Source organism: Cervus canadensis, chromosome 24 (genome assembly GCF_019320065.1).
Source record: "Cervus canadensis isolate Bull #8, Minnesota chromosome 24, ASM1932006v1, whole genome shotgun sequence".
NCBI lineage: Eukaryota > Metazoa > Chordata > Mammalia > Artiodactyla > Cervidae > Cervus > Cervus canadensis.
Genome location: NC_057409.1, coordinates 43,992,152 through 44,006,443, shown reverse-complemented (window position 1 = coordinate 44,006,443; position 14,292 = coordinate 43,992,152). Strand labels below are relative to the sequence as shown.

Genomic DNA, 14,292 nt, shown 5'->3' with positions numbered 1-14,292 from the left:
AAGACTCAAACATCTGCTAAATTCATGACTTTACTGTAGAATATACCACATGAAACTCGTCCTACAGAAGTCTTCTAAAATTGGTTTCTGTAAACAATTGATGATAGATACAAGAACTTTCTGTATTTCAAATGAAAAACACATGATAAAGAAATGTATCATCAACTCTACTCCACATTCAGTCTTTGCTACTAATAGCTAACACTGATGGAGCACTTACTAAATGCTAGGCATTGCATTAAATGCTTCATGTACACGATCCTCACAACAAACCCATGATGTGAATATTATTATTTTCACCATTTTATAGATAGTGAAACTGAAGCTTAGAGATTAAGTGATTTGTCCAAGATAATTAAGAGCCAACAGTAAAACCCAAGACTGTTTTTCCAAAACTGGGCCTCTAAACTCTGAGTTCTACCAATAAGAGACTGGGAGTGTGGGGGAACAGCAAATGTGTATAGTTTGAAAAAGTCTCAGAAATAGTTCTAATACAATCTTATCTCACTTTGTGAAAACACATATTGATTATTCTTTTGTGGTTTACATTTGCTTTTAGAAGTGAGTCATCTGATCCCAGAGTTGGCTGTATTTACAATGAAGCAAAATGACCTGTGTTTTCAAGTCTATTATGATTTTTTTAATAAGACAACTCCAAATATGAGACTGATTTTGCCTTTAAATGGGCTAGTCTACAGTATCAAGAAAAGAACACAAACATATTACCATAAATTGGGAATACTTCTGTTTCTTATTCTGAGCTGCTAAAGATAGTAAGTGGACTATAGATCAAAATAAATGCTTATTCCAAAAAATTAAGTCCACCTCTATCTTAATATCTTGCAAATGGCAGGCATTCAATAAACATCTATTAAATGAATGAATCAATCTGTAGTCAAGTTACATCCTTGCAATCTGCAGTAAGGAGAAAATGGAGCCACGTGAGAAATAGAAGACTGAGAGCATTTGAAAACTGAAGGCTTTCTTAGCCTGATTTACAAAGATCTGCATAGGCCTCTCCTGGGTTTCCGTAAGAAATGTGAGCATATAGGTAGGGCTTTATCAGTTAAGCCCATCAGTTACACTGAAGCTGAAAACATCCCCTAGAGATGGGTTTGATAGCAGTGTGGCAAAAACCCACAAAACCTTTAATACCTGTATCCCTTGCTTCTTGAAAGTTGACTTTACATCACTTTGCTTTTATGAAGGACCTACGTAAGTACCTGTTTTCATGAATGAAAAAAATTCAAAGAGGATTTTGCCTTTATGAAAAAAGGCATTTGTTTCACTGAGAACTGTTATAGAGGCAGTGGGCATCCCAGGCAGTGAGTGGGGCACCGTCCAGCTCCCTCCCAGGGAACTACACTCAGCATCTCATCATCCAACCACTATGGCTTTGAACTGTGTCTGTGACCATCTGTGCTTCATCCTGACTTATTCTGTGCATCTGTTAGCAAGATGTGTCCTAAGGTAACTGCTTCATGTTACTCCAGCTTTCTAAAAGATTTCACAGGAGTGCTCTACTTTTTGATATCAGGGGACCCTTGTATCCAACTTTCCCACACCACCCTCATTTTCTTCTCTTAGAAATATTGATAGTAAGATGTTTTCCCCCTAAAGTTAATACATGGTAATGAGAAAGGTCCAACAAACTGCAATGGGCAGGAGGAAAAGTCCTTAGACTAGAATAGAATAAAAAGAATTTGATGACACAGGGGCATAACTATGACTAGCAATTTATGGTGACTATGGTGATACATGGCTTCCCAGGTGGCAGTGGTGGTAAAGAACCCGCTTGCCAATGCAGGAGACATGAGAGATGCAGGTTTGATCCCTGGGTTGGGAAGATCCTCTGGAGGAGGGCATGGCAACCCTCGCCAGTATTCTTGCCTGGAGAATCCCATGGACAGAGGAGCCCAGCGGGCTACAGCCCATAGAGTCGCAAGGAGTTGGATATGACTGAGGTGACTTAGCACGCACACACATGGTGACATGCTCCAGGATTACGAGCTTTTAAAGACTTCTTTCTCCCTATGCTAAATGGTCTCAAGTGGCTAATTTTTTTGAGCTATGAAGTCCACTTCTAATTTTCTTTTCTCCCTCACTGGGAGGCTATCAACCTTTGCTGCCAGTGCACCTCTCCCTTTCTAACCTGCTGTTGGCCGAGAAACCAGATAACCAGGTTATCAGAGAACCCAGAAGGTGTCTGCTTGAGACTGAACCCTAGGACCTGTTTTTTGACCCTTGACTCACTCTTCAAGCACCTCTTTTTTCACCCCTCCAGCACTAGGGATTTAGCTGGCTGGCTTCTCTTCCTTTGACACTGTTGCCAAGTGCTTTTCTCAACCCGGTGTTCTTTTCTCTAGGCTGGCTATGAATATGTTCTGTCTTTAATCTTTACAGTCTCCTCTGAAAAGCATAGGTCCTTGTCTCTTTTGTGAGAAGTTTACTATGAATCACTATAGAGAAATACAGGAAACAAGGAGAAAATGGTTCAGGAAATTTTATAAAATCTGTGTTGTGATTTTGCTCCTTAATCAGTGTTTACTGACTGCCCTACTTGGATACCGCCAGCAGATTACATGCTCAATTCTTTCCTGACTACACTATGAGCTCCCTGAATGAAGGTATTTTACTTTTGTATGCTCCAAACCAAACTGACACACAGTAGGCTTGCAGTACATGCCCAACTATAACTTAATGATTAAAAATGTCAACACACTGAATTAAAGATGTAATTGAATGAACAAAATTGACTATTGGTACATTTCAATCCAACATCAATTAAATGAATTGCTTGGGAAAGCAAAATCAAGCTAAGATTCAATATTTGAAAGAAAACACTATATTTGCTTTATGAAAAACTCTTTGTATAAGAGTTTGCTGATTACAGAACAGACTTTTGAACTCTGTGGGAGAATGTGAGGGTGGGATATTTCAAAAGAACAGCATGTATACTATCTATGGTGAAACAGATCACCAGCCCAGGTGGGATGCATGAGACAAGTGCTTGGGCCTGGTGCACTGGGGAGACCCAGAGGAATCGGGTGGAGAGGGAGGTGGGAGGGGGGATCGGGATGGGGAATACGTGTAAATCTATGGCTGATTCATATCAATGTATGACAAAACCCACTGAAATGTTGTGAAGTAATTAGCCTCCAACTAATAAAAAAAATAAAAATAAAAAAAAAAAAGAGTTTGCTGGTAAACAGATGATTTATCATCTTCATAGCAATAACACAGTAACCACTTTCCTTGTAATAACTAAAAAGAATGAGTTGTCAATTTTGTCAGAAAGCTAAACCTGAACCTTTGACTCATTGCTTAGTTTTATCACGTTTTTCGCAAATAGCATTTGCAGCTGTTTATGAACGCATTTAAAATGAATTCTGTATCAAATAAGAAATGACCGAGTATCTTCTTAAAAAACTTAGCTACTAAAATAAGTCTCATTTGTAACCTTTTCAATTTTGTGACTAAAAATAAAACAAAGTCACACTCAGTGCTTTAGCCTAGAACTAGTTAAAAAGAGGAGAATGGTTGAAAGGAAATTTTATTTTTTTTTAGGTTGCTAAATTATGTGCTTTAGGAACAGTAGTGCCATCTCGGAGACACTATAGTTGGTTTCCAGTCTCCTCTTCCTTTCCTTCAGACAGAGACTGTTCTTTCGTAACCAACAAGCTTCCCTTTGTCTTGATCTATATCACTGGCTGAATAACCCCAAAGCACCACGCTACATGATGCTGCGTGAGACGGAAGACTTGAAATGGAAGACTATGACTGAAAGCAATTAAGAGCTGCAGGCAGAGTTTTGGCACTCAGAACCCAAACGCATACTTACTTTCCACAACTGATGGATTTTTGAGAAATCCATTTTCGAAGCTGACATACATACTAAATGTAAAGAAGAAGGTAAGTTCTGAAAAGACCACAGAAGCTTGTGGGGAGACGGTGTTGCAGGTTCTTCAGCTACAGGCATCACACCATAAACATGCCCTCTGTTATCCTGTTAAATAACAACTGCATATCATATCTTTCTCAGTCTTCTCTGAACCCCTATCTGTGCTCCATCTCTCTCTCATTCCTCCCACCTATAAACCCACATAGCCTATAGGAGCTGTCTCTCCAAACTCTGAGAATTTAGTACAAGCACAATGCCAATCATACATTTACACATTTGATGGCAGTACAAATTAGCAATCCTCTAAGAAGAGGAACTGCGTGGCTGGAAGACAAAAGGGGGAAAGAAACTTATTTTTCATCATTTCCTTCATTTCAACCCGTTAAAAAATAATGAAACATACATTACAAGTCTCTACTCCTGCCTAAACTGCTCTACTGGTTATCCCTATACTCCATTAGCTTCACCTTCTTCCATGGCCTATTATCATGCCTCAAGTCTTCCATTTCATTAAAAACAGATAAAATAGAAATTTGAAAATCTCCCTTCCACCAGACTCTGGGGTCCCTTCTAGCTGCTGCCCTCTGTCCTCAGCCAAGTTTTTTCACAGAGTATTCACTCTCATGCTCTTCTCCTTGTCTCTCTTTGCTACCTCAACCCCACTACAATCTGATCTTTCCTGAACCCAGTTTCCCTTCAGTTGCCAATAGTCTCTGCTAACCAATCTAATCAACCTTCTTAGGTATTGTCTTGGGTTACCTCTGATTCAATATTACTGACCACTCCCTCCTTGAACTTTCCTCCTGTGGCTCTCCCGGAGCTTACAATTTTACAATGAATGCTCTTTCTCAAATGCTCCACTCACCCAGCTCCCTCCTTTGATCCTTAAATGCTGGTATTCCCCAGAGTTCCAGTATTGACCATGTTCTCATTTTTTCGTCCATGTATCTTTGTACAAACCATTCACTACCACAGATTAAACCACCTCTTTCATGTTAGTAACTCCCAAACAGGCTCTTCAGACCAGACTTCTTCCTGGGCACCACTCAGATTTTTCACAGCTGATCATGATCCCATGAACTGACCCACGGAACCACAGATACCTCCTTTCTCTCATCTTGCTGCATTCAATGCATTATCATTTCCTGTGTAGTATAATACCTATATGTATACATATATATATATCTCAAGTGCACCCATTTCTCTTCATCCTCTCCTCCACCATCCTAATTCAAGCCATCACCATCTCTTAGAATATGAAAAACCTAACAGACTCTATTCTTAATCTCCTCTGTATTCTCCAAAAGGCAAAAGAATAAAGTTTTAAAAATTAGGCTCCTTTTTTTAAAAAAAAATTCAAGGATGCCCATAATATACAGAATAAAATTCACGCTTCAGATCTCCAAGGTCAGCCCTGGCTGGCCCCTGCCTACTCCTCTTCCCTCAGCTTGCACCACTCTCCTCCTTCCTCATACTCAGCCACAGCCCTTCCGTCAATCTTTCCACTTCCTCATCACACTGTCTCCTATCTTGGGCCTTTGCAACTGTTCACGGTACCCAGAATACTCTTCCCTCTTGTTCTTTGTATGTTAACTACTTCTACCAGCTCGCCTGATCTGAAGCAGACTCCCCTGCCATCTTTGTTTTCTAACTTCGCATTTAATGTTTCTTTCACAACATGTATTCCAATTTACTTCCTGGAAGTCCTCTTCCAGACAGGAAGGAGAAAGGTGCTATCTTCTCCCTTACCTCTCACTCGCTGACCAGAATGGATACATAATAGCAGGAGCTCAAGCAACTCAATAAATATTTGTTGTTGAAATGAACTATTAACTGAAACTGGTGGGTGAATTCTTTCACCATTAACATGCATAACTATCAACTTCATTGTTACATAACATAGTGTAACACTCTTAAATTAGACTCTATTTTATTTGAACTATTCCTTCATTCTTCATGACTTGTCAGAAAGCTTTCTAAAGAAAAAGAACTCGCAGTTTGGCAAACTGACAGAGATACATGGATAAGCTTCAAAGACCTCAGTGATCTTTACAACATGAATTAGTTCCACTTTTATACCACGGGTAGACTTTGTATGCCCATTTTCTAGCATGAATAAGCCATAATACAGAGTGTAATTAATCAGAATGTCCCCAAGGTTATGTGAGTCAGTAATAAAGCTACAATAAAGTCAGAACATTACGTATTAAGAAGCCAGTTATAAAGGAAATTTTAATAAAATGATCACTATTAACAACTGGTCAACTACTTGCTTATTGGACTGCTTTCAATAAATGCTTCTTGAATTAAACTACAAGTACTGAAAAGAGATAAAAAGTAATATACAACAGTCTCCATCTTAAAGGGAAGATAAAGATCTAAGAACTCTAATGGGGAGAGTTCTAATGATCTCCATGATCTAGATTAGATCTAAGATTTGATGATTTAAGAAATCTGAGAATATAAGATAACACCACCAGATAAGAAATAAGTATTTGAGTATTGGAACAGAACTGTTGTATAGATAGTGAGTGGGGTGAGTTCTTTTCTAGCTGAAGTGGCCTGGCTTCACACAGGAGTAACATTTAGTACAGGGCCACTCAAGGAACACAGGGTTCCTCAAGGATGGAAAGATTTTAGTACCGAGAATGGGGGTGTCTGGTAGGCAAAGGTCAAAGAAAAAGAGGCCCCAAAGCAAACAGCAGACAGAGCCAATTTGGCAGCAGTGTACTGACCAACCGAAGTGGGAATGATTATGAGGAAGGTACTTGGAGTTTTAAATTTGACTAGTTCAGATTAGGAAGTGTGAACTTGACCCCTCAGGGAACAAGTTTCTTTCTTTTTTCTTTTTTTCTATTAAAACTTTTTTTTTTTCCTGCCATGAAACAATATTGTTTGGTCAGTTGGTCACATTTGTGTTCTAACTCTTTTTTTTAAAAACTTATTTTTTATTGAAGCACAGTTGAATTACAATGTTAATTACTGCTGTATAGCAAAGTGACTCAATCATACATATATATATATTCTTTTTCATATTTTTTTCTGCTATGGTTTATCACAGGATACTGAAAATAATTCCCTGTTCTATACAGTAGGACCTTTGCTGTTTATCCATTCTATATATATCAGTTTGCATCTGTTAATTCCAAACTCCCAATCCAACCCCTTCCCACCTCCCTCCGCCTTGGCAACTACCAGTCTATTCTCTATGTCCTTGATTCTATGTCTGTTTCATAGATAGTTTCATATGTGTTGAATCCAGATATAAGTGATATCATATGGTATTTGTATTTCTGACTTAATAGGATAATCTCTAGTTTCATCATGTTGCTGCAAATAGTATTATTTCATTATTTTTTATGGCTGAGTAGTATTCCACTGCATGTATATCTTCTTTACCCATTCACCTGTCAATGGACATGGTTGTTTCCATGCCTTGGCTATTGTGAATAGTGCTGCTATGAACATAGGGGTGCTTGTATCTTCTTGAATTATAGTTTTGTCCAGATGTATGCCCAGAAGTGAGACTGCTGGATCATATGGTAATACTATTTTAGTTTTCTAAGGAATTTCCATACTGCTTTCCACAGTGATTGCACCAATTTACATTCCCACCAACAATGTAGGTGGGGGAACAAGTTTCTAAGTGGAAAATGACATTTGAAAAATAAATTTGGAGTCAGAATACAGGATAAATTTCAGGAATGGAGAGATTAGAGACAGAAAATTAAGAAATTTTATTGCATTATGCCTGAATTATTGTAATAAAGGCATAAATTATGTATATAGAAGCAGTAAGAAGGATGTGTGCAATTTGTGAAACAGTAAAATAGGACTTAACTGTTAAGTAGGGATTAGATGAACTTTATCCTCGCCTAAAAGATAATTACTTCTAATATACACCTCAATCATTTGGTTTTAAAAACCTATACAATTTTCCTTGCCCCTCACTCCTTAAGAGTTCTCTTTCTCAAACATTTGCTGTTCTCTGCCTCCCATCCCCCAAACTGGCTTCTCCAACCACGTAATATATTCCAGCCAAAACAAAGGACTGTATTTACTAGTTCCCTAGACACACCAGGAAATTCCCAAACTAATGACTTTGTTCATGCTATGTCTTCTTTAGCGTCCTCTCCCCATTCTAGGTATCCAAAGTCTAGACATTATTCACATCCGAGGTCCATGCTACTTTTCCTATCTAGCTCTCCCAGAAGCCCCAACTCAGAGCAAGCATTGCCTCCCAATACTCTTCATTTTCCTCTAAAACACTTTTTTCAAAAACCTTACACTTGTTCCTTATCTCTTCTGACAAACTGTACTCTCCATGGCAAACACACCCAATTTATTTCCTCCTCCTTTCATACGTAGCTGAAGATCTTAATAAATAATACATGGCAACAGTAATGATCTTGATAAATAATATATGGCAATTATATATGGCTAAAAGCACAGACTCTGAAGACAGCCTGTTTGAGTCTGAATCTTAATACTGCCATTTATTAGCTAAGTGACCATGGGCAAGTTACTTAGTCTCTCTGTGTTTCAATATCTTTATGCATAACATAGAGACAATAAAAGTAGATCCTGGAGAAGGAAATGCCAACCCACTCCAGCATTCTTGCCTGGGAAATCCCATGGACAAGAAGTCTGGTGGGCCACAGTCCGTAGGGTTGCTAGGGTTGGACACGACTTAGCGACTAAACCACCACAGCAAGAGTAGATATTTCATAAAGCTGTCAGAGGACTTGGCTGAGAATAGAATAAGTACTATAAAAGTGTCTACTAAAAGTGGAAAAATACTAAATATCCTGTGATAGGTTAGTGAAGCTTTATTTACCGAAAGCAAAATGTCAAAAGCAAAGCTAGTCTCTAGGTACAAAATAGGTATATACAGATTCTTCTTAAATCTTATGTATGCCCTAAGGGCTCAATTCAGTTCAGTCACTCAGTCGTGTCCAACTCTTTGCGACCCCATGAATCGCAGCACGCCCGGCCTCCCTATCCATCACCAACTCCCAGAGTTTACTCAAACTCACGTCCATCGAGTTGGTGATGCCATCCAGTCATCTCATCTGCTGTCGTCCCCTTCTCCTCCTGCCCCCAATCCCTCCCAGCATCAGGGTCTTTTCCAATGAGTCAACTCTTTGCGTGAGGTGGCCAAAGTACTGGAGTTTCAGCTTCAGCATCAGTCCTTCCAATGAACACCCAGGACTGATCTCCTTTAGGATGGACTGGTTGGATCTCCTTGCAGTCCAAGGGACTCTCAAGAGTCTTCGCCAGCACCAGAGTTCAAAAGCATCAATTTTTCGGCGCTCAGCTTTCTTCACAGTCCAACTCTCACATCCATACATGACCACTGGAAAAACCATAGCCTTGACTAGACTTGACTTGACTTGCCCTAAGGGTTAGCTGTGCCCTTTTAAATCTTCCTTATATTAACAACGGTCTTGTTATGTCAAACAATTTAGTTTGACGTTTCAATATTCTGAGAAAATATTTAGTTCAGCTTCCTGTGACAATAAGACACCCAATTGATCTTCTTGCCTCTAGTCTTACCCTCTTTAATTCATCCTTCCATGGCTCACAGAGTATCTTTCTAAAATGCAGACCTAATGTTTTCCCACTGCTGCAAACCCCCTCCATTCTACCTCCCTTAGGATAAAGTTTAAAATCCTTAGAGTCTCATACACATTCATCCAAAATGGCCCCTCCCTCGTCTTCAGAATCATCTCTCAACACTTTTTACCATGAAACCTAATCACCTGGCCGCACCTCAGAGACTTTTTATATATTATTCCTTTGCTAGAACATCTCTCCACCCGTTTGCTAGGACCCCTATGACAAAATACCGATGGATAAAGAATCCGCCTGCAAAGCAGGAGACATGGGTTTGATCCCTGTATCAGGCAGATTCCTTGGTGGAGGAAACGGCAACCCATTCCAGTATTCTTGCCTGAAAAATCCCATGGACAGAGGGGCCTGGTGGGCTACATAGTCCACAGAGTCACAAAGAGTCAGACATGACTCAGCAACTAAGCACAAGCACAGGCTAGGTAGCTCAAACAACAGAACTTTATTTGCTCACAGTTCTGGAGGCTAGAAGTCCAAGATCAAAGTATCAGCAAGACTGGCTTCTCCTGAGGCTTGCATATGGCTGCCTTCCCGAACTGTCCTCACATGGTCTTTTTTCTATGTGCACATGTTCTCAATGTCTCTTTTGTGTCCAAATTTCCTCTTCTTATAAAGATACCAGTCAGAATGAATTATACCCTAAAGGTCTCATTTTAACTTAGTTACCTCTTCAAAGGCCCTATCTCCAAATATAGTCATATTCTGAGGTTATGGGGGTTAGGGCTTCAATTTACAAATTTTGGAGAAACACAACTGAGCCCACAATAAGGCCTTCTCCTTTTCTTTGGTCAGGCTAATTCCTATTTGTTTTTCCAAGATTGGCCCGAGTCTTCCTATCCAGGCAGATTTCGTTGTCCTGTCTCTGTGTTCCCACAGTACTTCTGTGTGCTGCTCACTCATAAACACACAATTGCAATTGTCTCTTTCCTTCTTCAGACTGTATTCCTTAAGAGCAGAGACTAAATCTCTAGCACTTAGCACAGTGTCTGTCCCATTGAAGAGATTTACTAAAGATTTGATTATTTAGGGAACACAGAAGAAAGAATATGAACTTTGAATAAAGGCAAGCATGAGTTCAAATCCTGGTTCTAATATGCACCTATGCTTTTAAACAAGTCACTACACGTTGATCTTCCATTCTACATAAGGTAGTTATAAAGAATAATGACTTGATTATAATAAAAGCATCCATTTTTAGGGTTGGTACATAGTGAGTGAGTGAAGTTGCTCAGTCATGTCTAACTCTTTGTGACCCCATGGACGGTAGCCTACCAGACTCTTCTATCCATGGGATTTTCCAGACAAGAATACTGGAGTGGGTTGCCATTTCCTTCTCCAGGAGATCTTCCCGACCCAGGGATTGAACCCGGGTCTCCCGCATTGCAGGCAGATGCTTTACTGTCTGAGCCCCCAGGGAAGCTGGTGGTACATAGCAGGTGCTCGCTAAACATCAGAGTACAGATTCTGGGATTGCCTGGGTTTGAGACCCAATTTCCCCACTTAGTAGCTGAATGACCTCAGGTATGTTAACTTCCCCTCTGCTTCAGTTGCTTATCTAGATAAACATCTCTCACTGCTAATGTGGGGATGTTTACTATTATATGATCACTTAAGATCTGAACAAATATGGCTGGATATCATGAGTAATTTAGTTCCTTCAATTATAAAGTTATTTTAAATGTGAATATTACTTAAATGCCTCAGACTTCTTACCAACCACATAGGATAGTAACTAAAGAGGTTCAAAAACTGGTATGGATGATATAACTAAAGATAAAAATAAACATGAAATAATCCATTTTCATGTGCCTCATTCCTTATTTTGGTGTTTAAACATCTTGGGTATTGAAGTAAAAATCTTAAACAAGTTTTTCTACTCTCTGTGACTATGGATGTTAATCATTTGTAGTAGAGAATACTACTCCTTGGCTCAAATTTTCAACTTCAGAACCACTAAACCTTTGAACTAGAAAGGCCAATCCTATCATGGCTTACCTAAGTAAACAGGTGGATTTGTAATGGGCTCTTAGGGTCTTAATGAAAAGCTCTGTGAAGGACGGGCATTGCAAGGGGAGAGAACACCTGGTTCAAAAGTACTAAAGCAGGGTTCATGACTTATTCTAGATATTCAAGGTATGTAGTAGGAACTAGTATTAGAAAATAATGCTGGAAAATGCTTTTTAATCATCCAACCTTTAAGGTCAGCAATTTCTGAAGTAGGTAAAAGTTATCTGACCTATAACTTTGAAGTAAGGCAGATCTAGGTATGAATCTCCACTTGTTACATAAGCACAGTTTTAAAGCCTTAGATTATGCAATGGGGTTATTATAGTGACTAACTGATCAAATGCACATAGAGCTCATAACTGAGATGCCTGGCTAACTGGGAGGTACCTAGCCACACAGCGACCTGTGTAGACAGTAACCCGGCAGGCTCCTCTGTTCATGGAACTCTCCAGGCAAGAATACTGGAGTGAGTATCCATTCTCTTCTCCAGGGGAATTCTTCCTGATCCAGGAATCAAACCCAGGTCTCCTGCATTGCAGGCAGATTCTTTACCATCTGAACCACCAGGGAAGCCCCAACAGTGATTAACCGATCAAATGTACGGAGAGCTCATAACCGATATGCTTGCCTGATTGAAAGTAATCAAATGTTTGTCTTTCTGACACCTGTAATCATATGAATAAACACCTGTAAAATAACTTAAAACCATCTTTCACATAGCATGTATTTGCTGAGTGTCTGAGGCTTACTGAAAATGGCTTCATTTTAAAAACAAAAAGCTGGCCAGTGCTTTCCCCAGCCACCCAGGCAGCCTTCCAGCTAGAGCCCCCGCCTCCACATCTCCTCCAGAAATTGAGACCCGATCATCCTGCTCACTCTGCAGCAAGAAATCCAGACTTTCAGGGAGAAGAGGGAACATCAGACAGAAAGTCTGCAAGGACATATTCTCATCAGGAAAAACTCTCCCAAAACTGCAGAGCCTCAGGTCAGGGGGTAGTGGGTGTGGGACGGAAGAGGCTCCTCTGGTCAGTTGGGTGAGGTGAAGAAGGTAAGTGGAACTTCCAAGTTCTGGGAACACCTTGGAATCTTCCCCAAGTAGCTGTCAACGGGTCTCCCCTTCACATAGACTGCTGCTGCTGCTAAGTCACTTCAGTCATGCCCGACTCTGTGCAATCCCATAGACGGTAGCCCACCAGGCTCCCCAATCCCTGGAATTCTCCAGGCAAGAACACTGGAGTGGGTTGTCATTTCCTTCTCCAATGCATGAAAGTGAAAAGTGAAAGCGAAGTCGCTCAGTCGTGTCCTACTCTTAGCGACCCCATGGACTGCAGCTTACCAGGCTCCTCGGTCCATGGGATTTTCCAGGCAAGAGTACTGGAGTGGGGTGCCATTGCCTTCTCCGTCACACAGACAGAAGTCAACAAAAAAAGAAGTCTGCGTAATTAAAAGATAAAACAACAGAAAGCTGGGATAACTGCCGAGATAAACAAGTGTCTTCATCCTTGCCCTTTCTCCTCACCAGTATCCTTCACAATTTCTTCCCAAGTATCACCACACCAGCAGTAACATGCTATTTGGAGATCACTGTAGCTCAGACTTCCAATTCTACAGCAAAGATTAGAAGGCCGGGAAAAAAAAATCACTGAAATAGATAAAACAAAACTGGAAGAATTCATTTCCTTTTTTACCCTATAGTCCATTATAGCTTGATGAATTTCCAGTGAAGAGTTAGTTTTCGATGCAGAAACTGCAGGCTTAAATAAAAGGTCCTTGGGCAAGTAACTGAGTTCACGACAATTATAATGACCTTTACTCTGGTAAAGGTAGTCTCCTAAACACTTAAAAGATTTCTAGGTCATTATAATTGTCCTTTTAAGGACGTCTGCTAATATCCATTACTTACTTACGCTTCAAACTGAAGGCAAGCGTCTTTCTTTTAAAAGACGTGCGGTGTCTGGCTCAAAATCAATCGCAAGAAAAGCCCAACTCAACACAGAAAGGGCTCTTTTCCACACCCTCTCGTCTCGCTCACATCACAGATGGCAACCAAGGGTTGAGGTTTAACATCCAGACACTAAAGCGGCTCATCGCTCAGCGATGGGGCACCAGGTGGGTGCTGTCCGGCACAGGATGGGATGCTGCCAATCCTGAGAGGTGCAGCTGGTGTGAATCCCGAGGCCAGAGCCTAACGCCCATCACTTAGCACTTACACTTGGGAAACCACCCGCTTCCCATCGCGGGGCTAAGACAAGGGGAGGACCCAGTCCTCCGGTACCCCAACTCCGGGGTCCGCGCGTGACCTCCAAGGACCCGGAGGAGCGCGGGACGGGGAAGCTCCTCCGCCTTCAAGGGAAGATGGCAAGGGCAAGTTCGGGTCGTAAACGGAAAGGTTACTCACAGGAATGACCCGGCGTCCTCCGTCCAACGCCCAAGCTCCCTCAGGGAAGTCTCCAATGAAGCGGCAGCTGAAGAGCAGCAGCCTGAGCGGCCGCCACTGCCAAAAACTACCTGGGCGTGGCAGGGACGGGCGGGCAACTTCACAACATCATCATTCAGCGACTTCGGTTTTGCGGCGACGCCAGGTCAATGACAGCCCCCACACAATCGGGGAAGAGAGGAGGAGACCCATTCTCCCAGCAGCCTGCACGGCGCCAGCGCACGACCTGCTGGGAATTGTAGTTTCCTCTCGGCCACGCCCCTTAACTCGAAGGCCACGCCTCTCCCTGCAAGCCCTGAAGCGGGAGACGGGAGAC

The 14,292-nt window shown here is 41.1% G+C and overlaps 1 protein-coding gene across 2 annotated transcripts in view; it reads right to left on the bottom strand.

The window, feature by feature from the left end:
- TRAK2 (trafficking kinesin protein 2) overlaps window positions 1–14,184 on the bottom strand; it is a 65,795-nt gene extending 51,611 nt beyond the window's left edge. For both annotated transcript variants that reach the window (XM_043444815.1, XM_043444817.1), the window contains exon 1: window positions 13,938–14,184. The gene's annotated coding sequence lies outside the window, so the exon portion shown is untranslated. The remainder of the gene's footprint in view (window positions 1–13,937) is intronic.
- Between the last annotated feature and the right edge of the window lie 108 nt (window positions 14,185–14,292).